The sequence below is a fragment of the Cryptotermes secundus genome, unplaced genomic scaffold (assembly GCF_002891405.2).
Source record: "Cryptotermes secundus unplaced genomic scaffold, Csec_1.0 scaffold826, whole genome shotgun sequence".
Classification (NCBI taxonomy): Eukaryota; Metazoa; Arthropoda; class Insecta; order Blattodea; family Kalotermitidae; genus Cryptotermes; species Cryptotermes secundus.
Genome location: NW_019743162.1, coordinates 126701 through 138065, shown reverse-complemented (window position 1 = coordinate 138065; position 11365 = coordinate 126701).

Below are 11365 nucleotides of genomic sequence, written 5' to 3'. Positions count from 1 at the left end.
TATCTGCAGTATCACAAATCCTACACTCCAAATGCCAGAATACAACTGACAGGTTGCTGGCTAATTCGGAATTAACTCGGAGGTAGCTCGAGGACTAACTGTGAATAGCCTTCGCTGCTCCTTATGTAGCCTCGTTCGGACAACACAGAAGACGGCCACGTAATAGGCACCACTGTTGTCTGGTGTTGGGTGTACACGCGACAAATAACTTCACGCCGTATTTGATATAGCGAATTTTATTTCACATTCGCACTTACAGTCACCCAAATTCCAAACAATTACTGCTATCTGCAGTATCACAAATACTACAACGCAAATGCCAGAATACAACTGACTGATTGCTGGCTAACTCGGAACTAACTCGGAGGTACGTCGAGGACTAACTGTGAATAGCCTTCGCTGCTCCTTATGTAGCCTCGTTCGGACAATACAGAAAACGGCCACGTAATAGGCACCACTGTTGTCTGGTGCCGTCGTGCTAGCAACGATGTGTACCGCTGTTACTAACGTCGTCTCTCGCAACCACTGTTTACCCGCGCTGCCTAGCAACCGCGGTACCCCTTGGTGACGTCACCGCTGTTGACTCGCGTTGCATAGCTACCAGGATGCTGGGACTTGGCTATTCGGCTGGCGGGGGGGAGGGGCGTCATCCATAGCTCAACATGTCACAATACATTTTCAGCCGATCTTTGTAAGGCTTTAGTATGCAGCAGCATTCCATGGAATAAATTAGGGAATCCAGTTCTGCGATCATTTCTGGAGAAATATCGTGTAATTAAAAAAACCCCAGATGAATAAGCTCTTAGAAAAAAAAATATCTACCTTTGCTGTATGAATCTACTCTGGAGTCAATCCGTTCTGACATCGGACGGAACTCTGTCTGGATATCGGTGGATGAGACAACCGATTTATGTGGCCGATACATAGCAAGTTTCGTAGTTGGTAAGCTACATCCAGATGAACCCGGCAACCCTCATCTTCTTGCTTGCAAAGTACTAGAGAAAACCAACCATAGCAAAATATCAAGATTTGTAAATCTTGTAAATGATTCTCTGTGACTACTATGGTCATCTGAAATTCAGAATAGTTGTTGTAAGGTGCTTGTGTTACTCACATGCAGCTTCTATATGCTGAAAGCAGCAAAGGCCTTACAAGTATTTTATCCAAATCTTATACACGTAACCACNCTGTTGACTCGCGTTGCATAGCTACCAGGATGCTGGGACTTGGCTATTCGGCTGGCGGGGGGGAGGGGCGTCATCCATAGCTCAACATGTCACAATACATTTTCAGCCGATCTTTGTAAGGCTTTAGTATGCAGCAGCATTCCATGGAATAAATTAGGGAATCCAGTTCTGCGATCATTTCTGGAGAAATATCGTGTAATTAAAAAAACCCCAGATGAATAAACTCTTAGAAAAAAAATTATCTACCTTTGCTGTATGAATCTACTCTGGAGTCAATCCGTTCTGACATCGGACGGAACTCTGTCTGGATATCGGTGGATGAGACAACCGATTTATGTGGCCGATACATAGCAAGTTTCGTAGTTGGTAAGCTACATCCAGATGAACCCGGCAACCCTCATCTTCTTGCTTGCAAAGTACTAGAGAAAACCAACCATAGCAAAATATCAAGATTTGTAAATCTTGTAAATGATTCTCTGTGACTACTATGGTCATCTGAAATTCAGAATAGTTGTTGTAAGGTGCTTGTGTTACTCACATGCAGCTTCTATATGCTGAAAGCAGCAAAGGCCTTACAAGTATTTTATCCAAATCTTATACACGTAACCACTTTAGCGCACGGATTACACCGTATTGCAGAAAAAATACGCGCACAGTTTCCAGTTGTTAATGATTTAGTTGCAAGTGGGAAAAAACTGTTTCTGAAAGCACCAGCTCGTGTCCAGTTCTAAAAAGATTGCCTATCTCAGGTTCCTCTGCCACCTGAACCTGTTCTATCTGGGTGGGGGACATGGTTATCCGCAGTTTCATTTTATCATGAGAATTTCAATCGAGACAAAAAGTGGTTACAAAACCTGTAGATGAGTATCCATGTGTCCGTGAAGCAAAAGTGGTACTGTTTATCAAGATGTGAATTTTATCCATGGACATTTTTCTACAGTTTCAAAAGCCACTGAGAGCTTAAAATCTTGTGGTGCACTCCTTCACGACTCACTTGAACTCGTTCAGAAAGCAGATTGTTCACTGAATTTCGCACTAAGTGAAATTGGAGACAAAATTAAATGCAAGTTAGAATTGGAGTTGAATTCGAAACCATCAGTTGATGTAGAAAGATCATTCTCAGCCTATAAATTCATTTTGACGGACAACAGACGCAGTTTGTCTACAGAAAACACTGAAAGACTTCTAGTTGCCTATTGTGATGCTACTTTCTGCAGTGAATGATACATGTAAATACGAGTAGGTGAGTCTGAATAAAGTGACCTGTTTCTTAAGTGCATACGAGTATTCTTTTATTTTTGGTGCATATTTTCCCGCTTTTTGGCGCATATTTTAAGTGTTTTTAGCGCATAAAGATCTGGGCCCTAGTGATTACTTACTTACGTAGCTGAGCCCTTCTTGAGGAGAAGCCAACTGCAGCTACACAAGAATTTCCCAGCATTGTGTTCATAAGAGCCCTCCACTGGTCCTTATCCTGAGCCAGATCAATCCAATCCATCCCATCCTATCTAAGATCCATTTTAATATTGTCCACCCACCTACGCCTTGGTCTTCCTTCTGGCTTTCCCACCAATATCCTGTATGCATTCCTTTTGTCCCTCATTCATGCTTCATGCCCTGCCCACCTCATCCATCTTGGCTTGATCATTCTAATTATTGATCAAGTATATGGTAACATCTTTAATTTTGTACTCCATGCTAACAACCTTTGTGATACTTGTATACAATGTTCTTTAATCCTTAATGTGAAAGCATTAAGAAATGGTCTGCATGACATTATATCCAATAAAACGGAACTTCTCATAACCATCGCTGTGGGAACATCAATTCCTATTAAAATAAATGATTTATAATCTGTTCACTGGTGTTCACCAAACCAAGTTTCAATAAATACAGTATGTTTAGATTATGAAATAGTGCCTCCGAATTTAAGTTTTGATATGTCATTATAGCATGCTTATGAAGGTTAAATATTCATTGTGATCCTGATTGAGCCTTCACAGTGCACAGCACTGACTATTTACTGCTATAGAGGTTGGCTAGTGGTATCTCAGAAGGTAACGTGAAATTTTAGTCTATTGGTTTCAAGAATATGTACCTTAAGTCTGATGTCCACTTTGAAAACTAAGCTAAAAAGCATGCATAAAATGGAAAAAAACGAAGGATTTTTTTAAACATGTTATGAAACCAAGGTAAAAATTTAGCATTTAACAATTAGTTGATTTCGAAACCAAACATATTTGCTTGAATGTCTTGTCCTCACAGCTGAGTCCCTGAATTCATGACATGTGAAACTACAGGTGCAGAGCCTGCCTGTTTGGTAGAACGACAGGACTGCAGTTGTAGCCTGATGAGTTCCTGGCCAAACTTTAATGTATTTACATGTGAAATTGTTACTTTTTTCTGAGATACTTCTATAAGTGATGGTGTGTCCTGATTTATTTATCTCTCCATTTTCATCAATTTCCTTTGTGTTATAAAACAATTTAAGTATGAGATAACTTCAATGTCTGTTATTATACAGCTCAAACCATGCATAACAAGGATGGGAGAGAGAGCACATCTTCACTTTGAATATTCAAATACTCCGTCTCCACTTCTGGGCACGCACACTTTAGATTCTCCACATCATGTTCCACTGTCTCAACATACTGCTGTAGATTTACCTTACTTGCAAGTGTGAGATTTCAGAATGAGTTTTGCTCTAAGTCACATTCAAACTGCACTTTACTTCCCAACTTCAAAATAAGTTTCCTAAAAACTGGTGTTGATGGACATACTATCCTCCAGTACTTAGGTGATGACGTACACTTAAACTTCACAAAAATGTAACAAATACATTGTATGAAAATAACTTTGTTGATGCTGTTATTGTCATGGAATGTAACCAATGTATCACAGCCAGATAAGCCAGAAGTTAGTAATTAATAATATGAAAATAATGAATATCCAGCAGTGCTTTTACAATACTCTGAAACCAACTTGGAAGTAAAATTAGGAGATCTCAGTCCCAAAATAGGCAGAGAAGACGTTTTTATACCAACTACTGGGAGTGAGAGTTTACATGAAACTAGTAACGACAATGGAATTACAGCAGCAAACTTTGTCACATTCAAATATCTGATTGTCAGAAGTACAATGTTCCCACATAGTAACATTCATAAATTTACTTTGATATCTCCTAATGGAAAGACACAGTCAAACTGACCATATTTTGAGATACAGGAGAAGGCATTCAAGTGTACCTGATACCTCATTTTTCAGGGGAGTGGACTGTAATACCACTATGTGGTGATGGCAAAAGTTAGGGAAAGACAGGCAGAGAGCAAACAACCAATGCACAAGCTTCATATGGAGAGGTTCAATCTCAAGAAACTAAATGAAGTAGAGGGTAAAGAGCAGTCTTGGATTGAAATCTGAAATAGATTTGCAGCTTTGGAAGACCTAAGTGATGATATGGGCATCCACAGAGCTTGGAAAACTATTAGAATATATAAATTTTGGCCAATGAGAAACTTAGTGAAGGATGAGAATGATGATATCCTTGCAGATTCCCACAACATTCTGAATAGGTGGAAGAAATACTTCTTTCAGTTATTGAGAGTAAATAGGGTTGATAGAAATACATACAGCTGAGCCATTAGTATCTGATCCTAGTATTTTTGAGGTTAAAATTGCTACTGCAAAGTTGAAAAGGTATAAATCGCCAGGTAGTGATCAGATTCTGGCAGAACTTATTCAAGCTGGAGGTGAAATATAATATTCTAAGATCCATTAGCTAATTAATTCTATTTGGAATAAGGAAGAATTTCCTGATCACTGGAAGGAGTCTATTGGTGTACCAGTTCACAAGAGGGGTGATAAAACTGACTGTAGTAATTATCACAGGATATCACTGCTATCAACTTCATACAAAATTTTATCCAATATTCTCTCAAGGTTAAGTCCATATATAGATTAATATTATTGGGGATCATCAGTGTGGCTTCAGATGTAACAGATCAACTACTGATCAATTTTTTTTTGCTATAATTGAGAAAGTGGGTGTACTATGAGTGAGTATATCTGCCATTCAAGAAAGCCTATGATTCAGATAAGAGGAAAATATTATACAATATTCTTATAGAGTTTGGGGTTACCATGAAACAAGTTAGGCTGATTAAAATGTGTTTAAATGAAACCTATAGTAAAGTCTGGATACATAAATAATTTGTCTGATATTCAATACGGCATAAACAAGGAGAAATTTTTATTGCCACTACTTCTTATCTCTGTTTTAGAATATCCCATTACAAAGATTAAGGAAAACAAGGTGGGATTGAAATAAAATGGGACATATCAGCTTTTGGTCTACACTGATGATGTAGGTCTATTGGGATATAACATAAATATCATAAAGAAAAATGCAGAAACTCTAATCAGTGATAGAATGTAGGTTGGTCTAAAAGCAGACACAGAGAAAATTAAGTATGTTGCTGTCCCATCACCAGAATTCTGGGTAAAATCATGACATGAAGATAGCTAACAGAACCTTTGAAAATGTGGCAGAGTTGAAATATTTGGGAATGACAGTAAAGAAACAAAATTTGATTCAGGAGGAAATTGAGAGAAGACTGAAATCGGGCATTGCATGCTATCATTCAGTCCAGAATCTCTTGACTTCTTTTTTGCTGTATAAAAACGTAAAAATTACAATATAAAGAACTGTAATTTTGCCTATGGTTCTGTACGGGTGTGAAATTTGGTCTCTGACATTAAGAGAGGAACAAGACTGAGGGTGTTTGAGAGCAGGGTGCTGAGGAGAATGTTGGTACACACATATGGGTTTCAAAACCACCTTACCTTATGTAGCAGCCACGTTTCTCTACTTATAATCTGAATGGCACACATGACATAGCCATAACAATTATGACATTACAAAAACTAACCACTGTTAGTGTGAATACAACTAAACTAGTGAGAGCAGAATAGTTATTACATATTACATACAATATTGGTATACTAATTACCTAAACGTGTATGCCTTGTGGAATTCAAATGTATATAATATAGTGCAAATTTTTTTTGCTCTAATGCATTAGGTCCTTTGGTCTTTTCCCATCTATGGCGAAGTTCTGAAATAAATATTTTGTTTCAAAACTTCGGTAGCACTCACCGGAAGGAGGATCGGCTCATTGTAAATAAAAGTACCGAAAAAACGCAGACATTCTATTCAAGTTTCAAACTTGTTATTTCCATTTGAACTCCTTAATATATGTACGCCCATAAATATTAACTAAGCCATTACCTACCTTTCCGGGCTAGAAAACCGAAATTAACGGCCGTGGTGGATTTTTTTAATTGTAAGAAAAAAAATGTAAATACAAAAGAGGCCTAGGCAATGCCCATCCGGCCTTGTGCAGCACATTCTTATAAACATCTTATTCTATAATAGCGGTGGTCCCGCGACTGTTAATATAGATCTTGACTTAAATCTGTGTACACTGTAAATAATCAGTACAATTACTTCTTTTACTTTTCTTACATATCTGTTTTATATAAATATAGGAATGTTGTTTATGAAGTAACAGACGCCTTGCAGAATTTTTTTTTCTTCTAGCATTAAGAGTTCTGTAACTGATTTTGGGTAATGCTTTTCGCTGTTCTCAGATAAGATGTCCATCATTGTTGCCCTTTGGTCCTCGTACAGTTTACAGCCCCGGAAGATATGTTCCTCCGTTTGCACCCCATCACCACACTCGCATTCGGCCGTGGACACAATGTTAAATCTGTTTAGGCCTACTTTAACACTGATGTGTCCCGCTCTCGTACGGTTTATTGACACGAAGGCACGGCGCTTCATTTTTATCTCGCGGAACTACGGAGACGAGCCATTCCTGTTGTACCTTTCAAAGTAGCTTTCTCCTCTGTCCCGTTTGGTGTTTTGACAAAAACTGTGAAGTTCTTCTTTGCTTTTCTTTTTCCACTGGGTTTTAAGATATGCAACTGGTAATAGTAATTGACTATTTCTGCCATCTTTGATTGCTTGCTTTGTCTTCAAGTCGACCCTCTCATTGACTTCCACTCCGCAGTGCCTCGGGATCCAATAAAATTGGATTTTTTTCTCTCGCGATTCCAGTCTCTCTATGTTATCTTTTAGCACGTGTGTGATGTGCGATGTGTTGCTTAGTATAGTGGGGTTACCAATGCTTTTTAACATGCTTGCCGAGTCTGAGAAAATCATGAAGTTTTGCTCCAAGTCTATTTTTTCAATGATATCTAGTGTTTCGGCAAGTGCTAGTGCTTCCGCCGTGAATGTGGACGTTATCTTAGATATCCTGAATTTTCTATTACGATCATCTTTTATATCTATCGATGCGAATCCTACGAATGGTTTGTCCTCCAATTTTGAGCCGTCCGTGGGGAAACATTTGCTGGTTCTCATTTTCTTGGAAAACCTTTTTGAATTCCTCGTTGTGAGCTTCTGCTTCCTTTATCTGTCTCTCCTCATCGAAAGATACCCTGGCCTCGTAGAAGAGGCTTCCGTATGTGTAGTCGAAGGCCGGGGGACAGTTCCCTGATTGGATTAAATGACCGAGAGAAGTTGCCTCTTTGTAATATTCCCTGATGAGTGGTTCGTTGCGGTGACCAAGTGTCACCCTCTATCCGCTAAAGTTGGCATTAACTTCGCCAACAAGCGGCGGGCGCTCGGTCGGTATAGTTAGCTTGCGGACTAAAACCACTGAGTTTGTTTTTTATTACCTACCTTAATATTTCAATGATTCCATGATAGGAACTACTTGAGGCCGTGTTTCTACTACTGGCCTTTGACTTGCGCATGGAATATGTGGACTGAAGTGGCAGTGTAGTGTTTTCCTGCTTACCTATAACCAAGTGTTTCTCAGCCGCCGGGCTCTCGTCTCATTGAAATAGGGTGTTATTAATTTAAAAGATTAAAAATTGAATCATGATTACAATGTAAATTGAACCGAATAAAGCAACTGAAACATCTGCTTACAAACTTTATTTTGTACATTTGCCAGTTATTATAATCTTACAAAGTAACGTTATCCAGGCAACAGAAGCATAGTGTAGCTGAAACAATTTTTACAATCTTGAAAACACTTTTTAAACAATTATTGAACAAATAACGGTGAGGTTATAGGAAAATACGAAAATCTTAAATAAAAGTCGCCTTCTCTCAAATGAAATATTAGGTATATAAATTAATACACAAAAGATACTTCTTTGAGCGACTTATTGAGTTATAATTTAATTCCATTCTTTAATATTAAACCGTGCTCAAGAAAAAATATTTCTTTAAATGAATTTTACGTTGCTTTCCACAAAGCCTATGATTACACCGTCATAAGCCATAGTTTAAAAATGTATATAACAACAATACTAATAATAACATAACACAAATTTTTATTTGTTCTAGGTATTCTAGACACTAAGCAGTAAAACATCACTTAATATAATTATCAACTAAAGATGATAATTACGCACTGCATTATTCGTGGCCTACTTGTACCCACCAACGCCAACTGCAGGACGAAGCAGCACATTCAACAGGAACGCTTCTAGCACTACCACGTGCACTAGTCCTTGTCGACAACTGAAAAAATCTTAAAGACATCTGGGCGAAAGCAGATTCCCTATTTTCGGTACACACCACCAAAAAGGGCATATCACACTTAAGCCGCCAATAATCACGCTGATATCCATAACAGTACCATGGCGGCAGGTTCATTAAAAATAACAGGCGATTCAAACAGATTCTAAGATTGCCTTACTTTAAAACATTTGAACTGCATAATTACTACTAATTGATTTTTTTAACGCATTGTTATAAGGTAAGTAAAATGTAAAGTAAGTAAGTAAAGCTATCCCTGTAACAGGCCATGAAGGCCCATTGGGTTGTGAGACGTTGAGGGTCCCACACTATGTAGACAGTCGGCTCAAAGATGGCGGTAAGGTAAGTATGTGCAGAATTCAATCATTTGGTAGTTAGTTTCGGAGAATTGTCTTATTTTTTTGGCGTACCATTCCGGTGCATGTCACTCAGTCTGGGAACCACTGCATCAATCAAAACGATGAATGAATGGTAAAAGGTACAATTTCCCAGAACAGTTTGGGGCCCCTAGGAAGTCGGGGGCACAAGTAGTCGCTTAGTTCGCTTACGGGAAAATCCGCCTTTGATAAGTCTTAATAACTTCAATATATGAGGACATATGTAGGCAATATGATAATGAAAATACAATTCACTACCTAACATAAGAGTAGGATCTTCAACTTAATCAGCATGCACCACAACATCACCATTGTAACCAAAATGGATACCGTTCGTTTTACGAGCAAAAGAAATTATATCAGTTTTAAGGAGGTCAATTTTCCTATAATTTTAAAACATCACTTTGCACGGAATCAGTATAAAGTTAGAGTAACTTACAAACCTGAGCAGGCTTTGCGTCAAGAAACATTTTTAGACCATCAGCAGGAAAAACAAATTGTGGCACATAAATCGACAATAAAAGAGGTTCCAACGTGAAACCTTGAGACATTCCTGGAAAACCCGAAAATAATTTTAAAAAGAGAAAAAAAAAAGGAAAATTTTAGTGACAATAAATTTGGATCTAAGCAAGATGACGTCCTGTTGTTCCAAAAATTTGTATAACTGAAGATTATAAGGGATTTTAAAAAAGGCTTCGCTAAGATCCAAGTGCCCCTAAATGGAATCAATAGGCCTATACCGACGCAAACTTATAGCTATTGTTAACAGAGTTTAAGTATTCGTAATTAAATTAGTTACAATAGCTTTTTAATTCTCAAAACCATGCTGAATGGACGTAGTTTAAATTTAAAATAAAACGAAAGCTGCTCATGCTTTACAATTTCAAGTATTTTGGGGAAATATTTAAAATTGCAACTGGTCTATAATCAGTCGCCAATACACTGTCGCCCTTCTGAAAAATAAGCACAACAGCCGTTTGCTTCCGTAAAGACGGAAATTTCGCTTTTAATAAACTAAGATTAGAAATGTAGCTTAAAAGATTCGTAACAAAACTGGAGATTTCACCCGGCCGATGAACTAAGATGCAGTATCGTCTGAATCACATCAGAGCCGGAAATAGCAGAAACATTTAAAAAGACGGAAGAGTAATATCGGCATTTTTTGGGATACTGACATAGGGGGAATTATTATAAATTGAACAAAAATAAGTTGGGTGACGGAATGGACATTCCTTTTAAAATAGGAATATATTTTGAAAAGTCTGTTTTGGTTATGCCTTCAGGTTATTATCCATACATTCTAACCGACGAAAACTGTCAGTATTAACGGCAAATAATAATGAGACTAAGAAAAAGTACCATAGTGGAAATCAGGGTTGGATTTGTTTTCTCTTAAAAATACTGAAATTTATTTCCTCATATGCACAATACACATTGTCACGTGTCACAATGACTACAGACGGGGTTCGTATTCGTAATTGGATTTATTAGCCATTTACAAGTCGTAACTAACATTAATCATTATACTACTGCTAATTGATAATTGTTCTGTCTTCCCCGAAGTATCTTGAATTGCGAAGAGACCAGTGGTTGTGGGTCCTCGTAGAATATCGTGTTTATATTCGTGTCTCTCCCATTTGTCTGAATATCTTCTGTTCTTTCCCACTGCACTCAATGAATGTTTCAGCTACACTACAAGTTGGGCCGCACCATAGCTCAAGCGGTTAGTCGCTGGCTTCCCACAGCGGCGGCCCGGGTTCAAACCAGGGTCTGGTGGACAAAGTGGCGCTGGGGTAGGTTTTCTCCGAGTACTTCGATTTCCCCTGCCAATCTTCATTCCACCAATTGCTCCACAATCACCCTCAGCTATCATCTGGGGCTGGTACAACAGGCCAGAAGTGGCCTCAGTACAAGGGACTTAGTCCCATCCCACTAGCAATAAAAAAATACAATGCAAGAAATCTGCGTGGTAACATCTTAGGCTTCTTGTGCTGTCTGTAGCATTAAATAAGACTGCGTGTTTATGTAGAGTGGCATGTCTGCAATATGAATATGGTTAAAAGTTTATCAAAACACCGTGTAAAAGATAGGCCAGGCTAGAGTTAGCAATACTTTCAAGGTCGATATTACAGCAGCTTAGAGTTGGCACTAAAAACATACTGCGAAGAGGTGTTAAGCCGAATTCG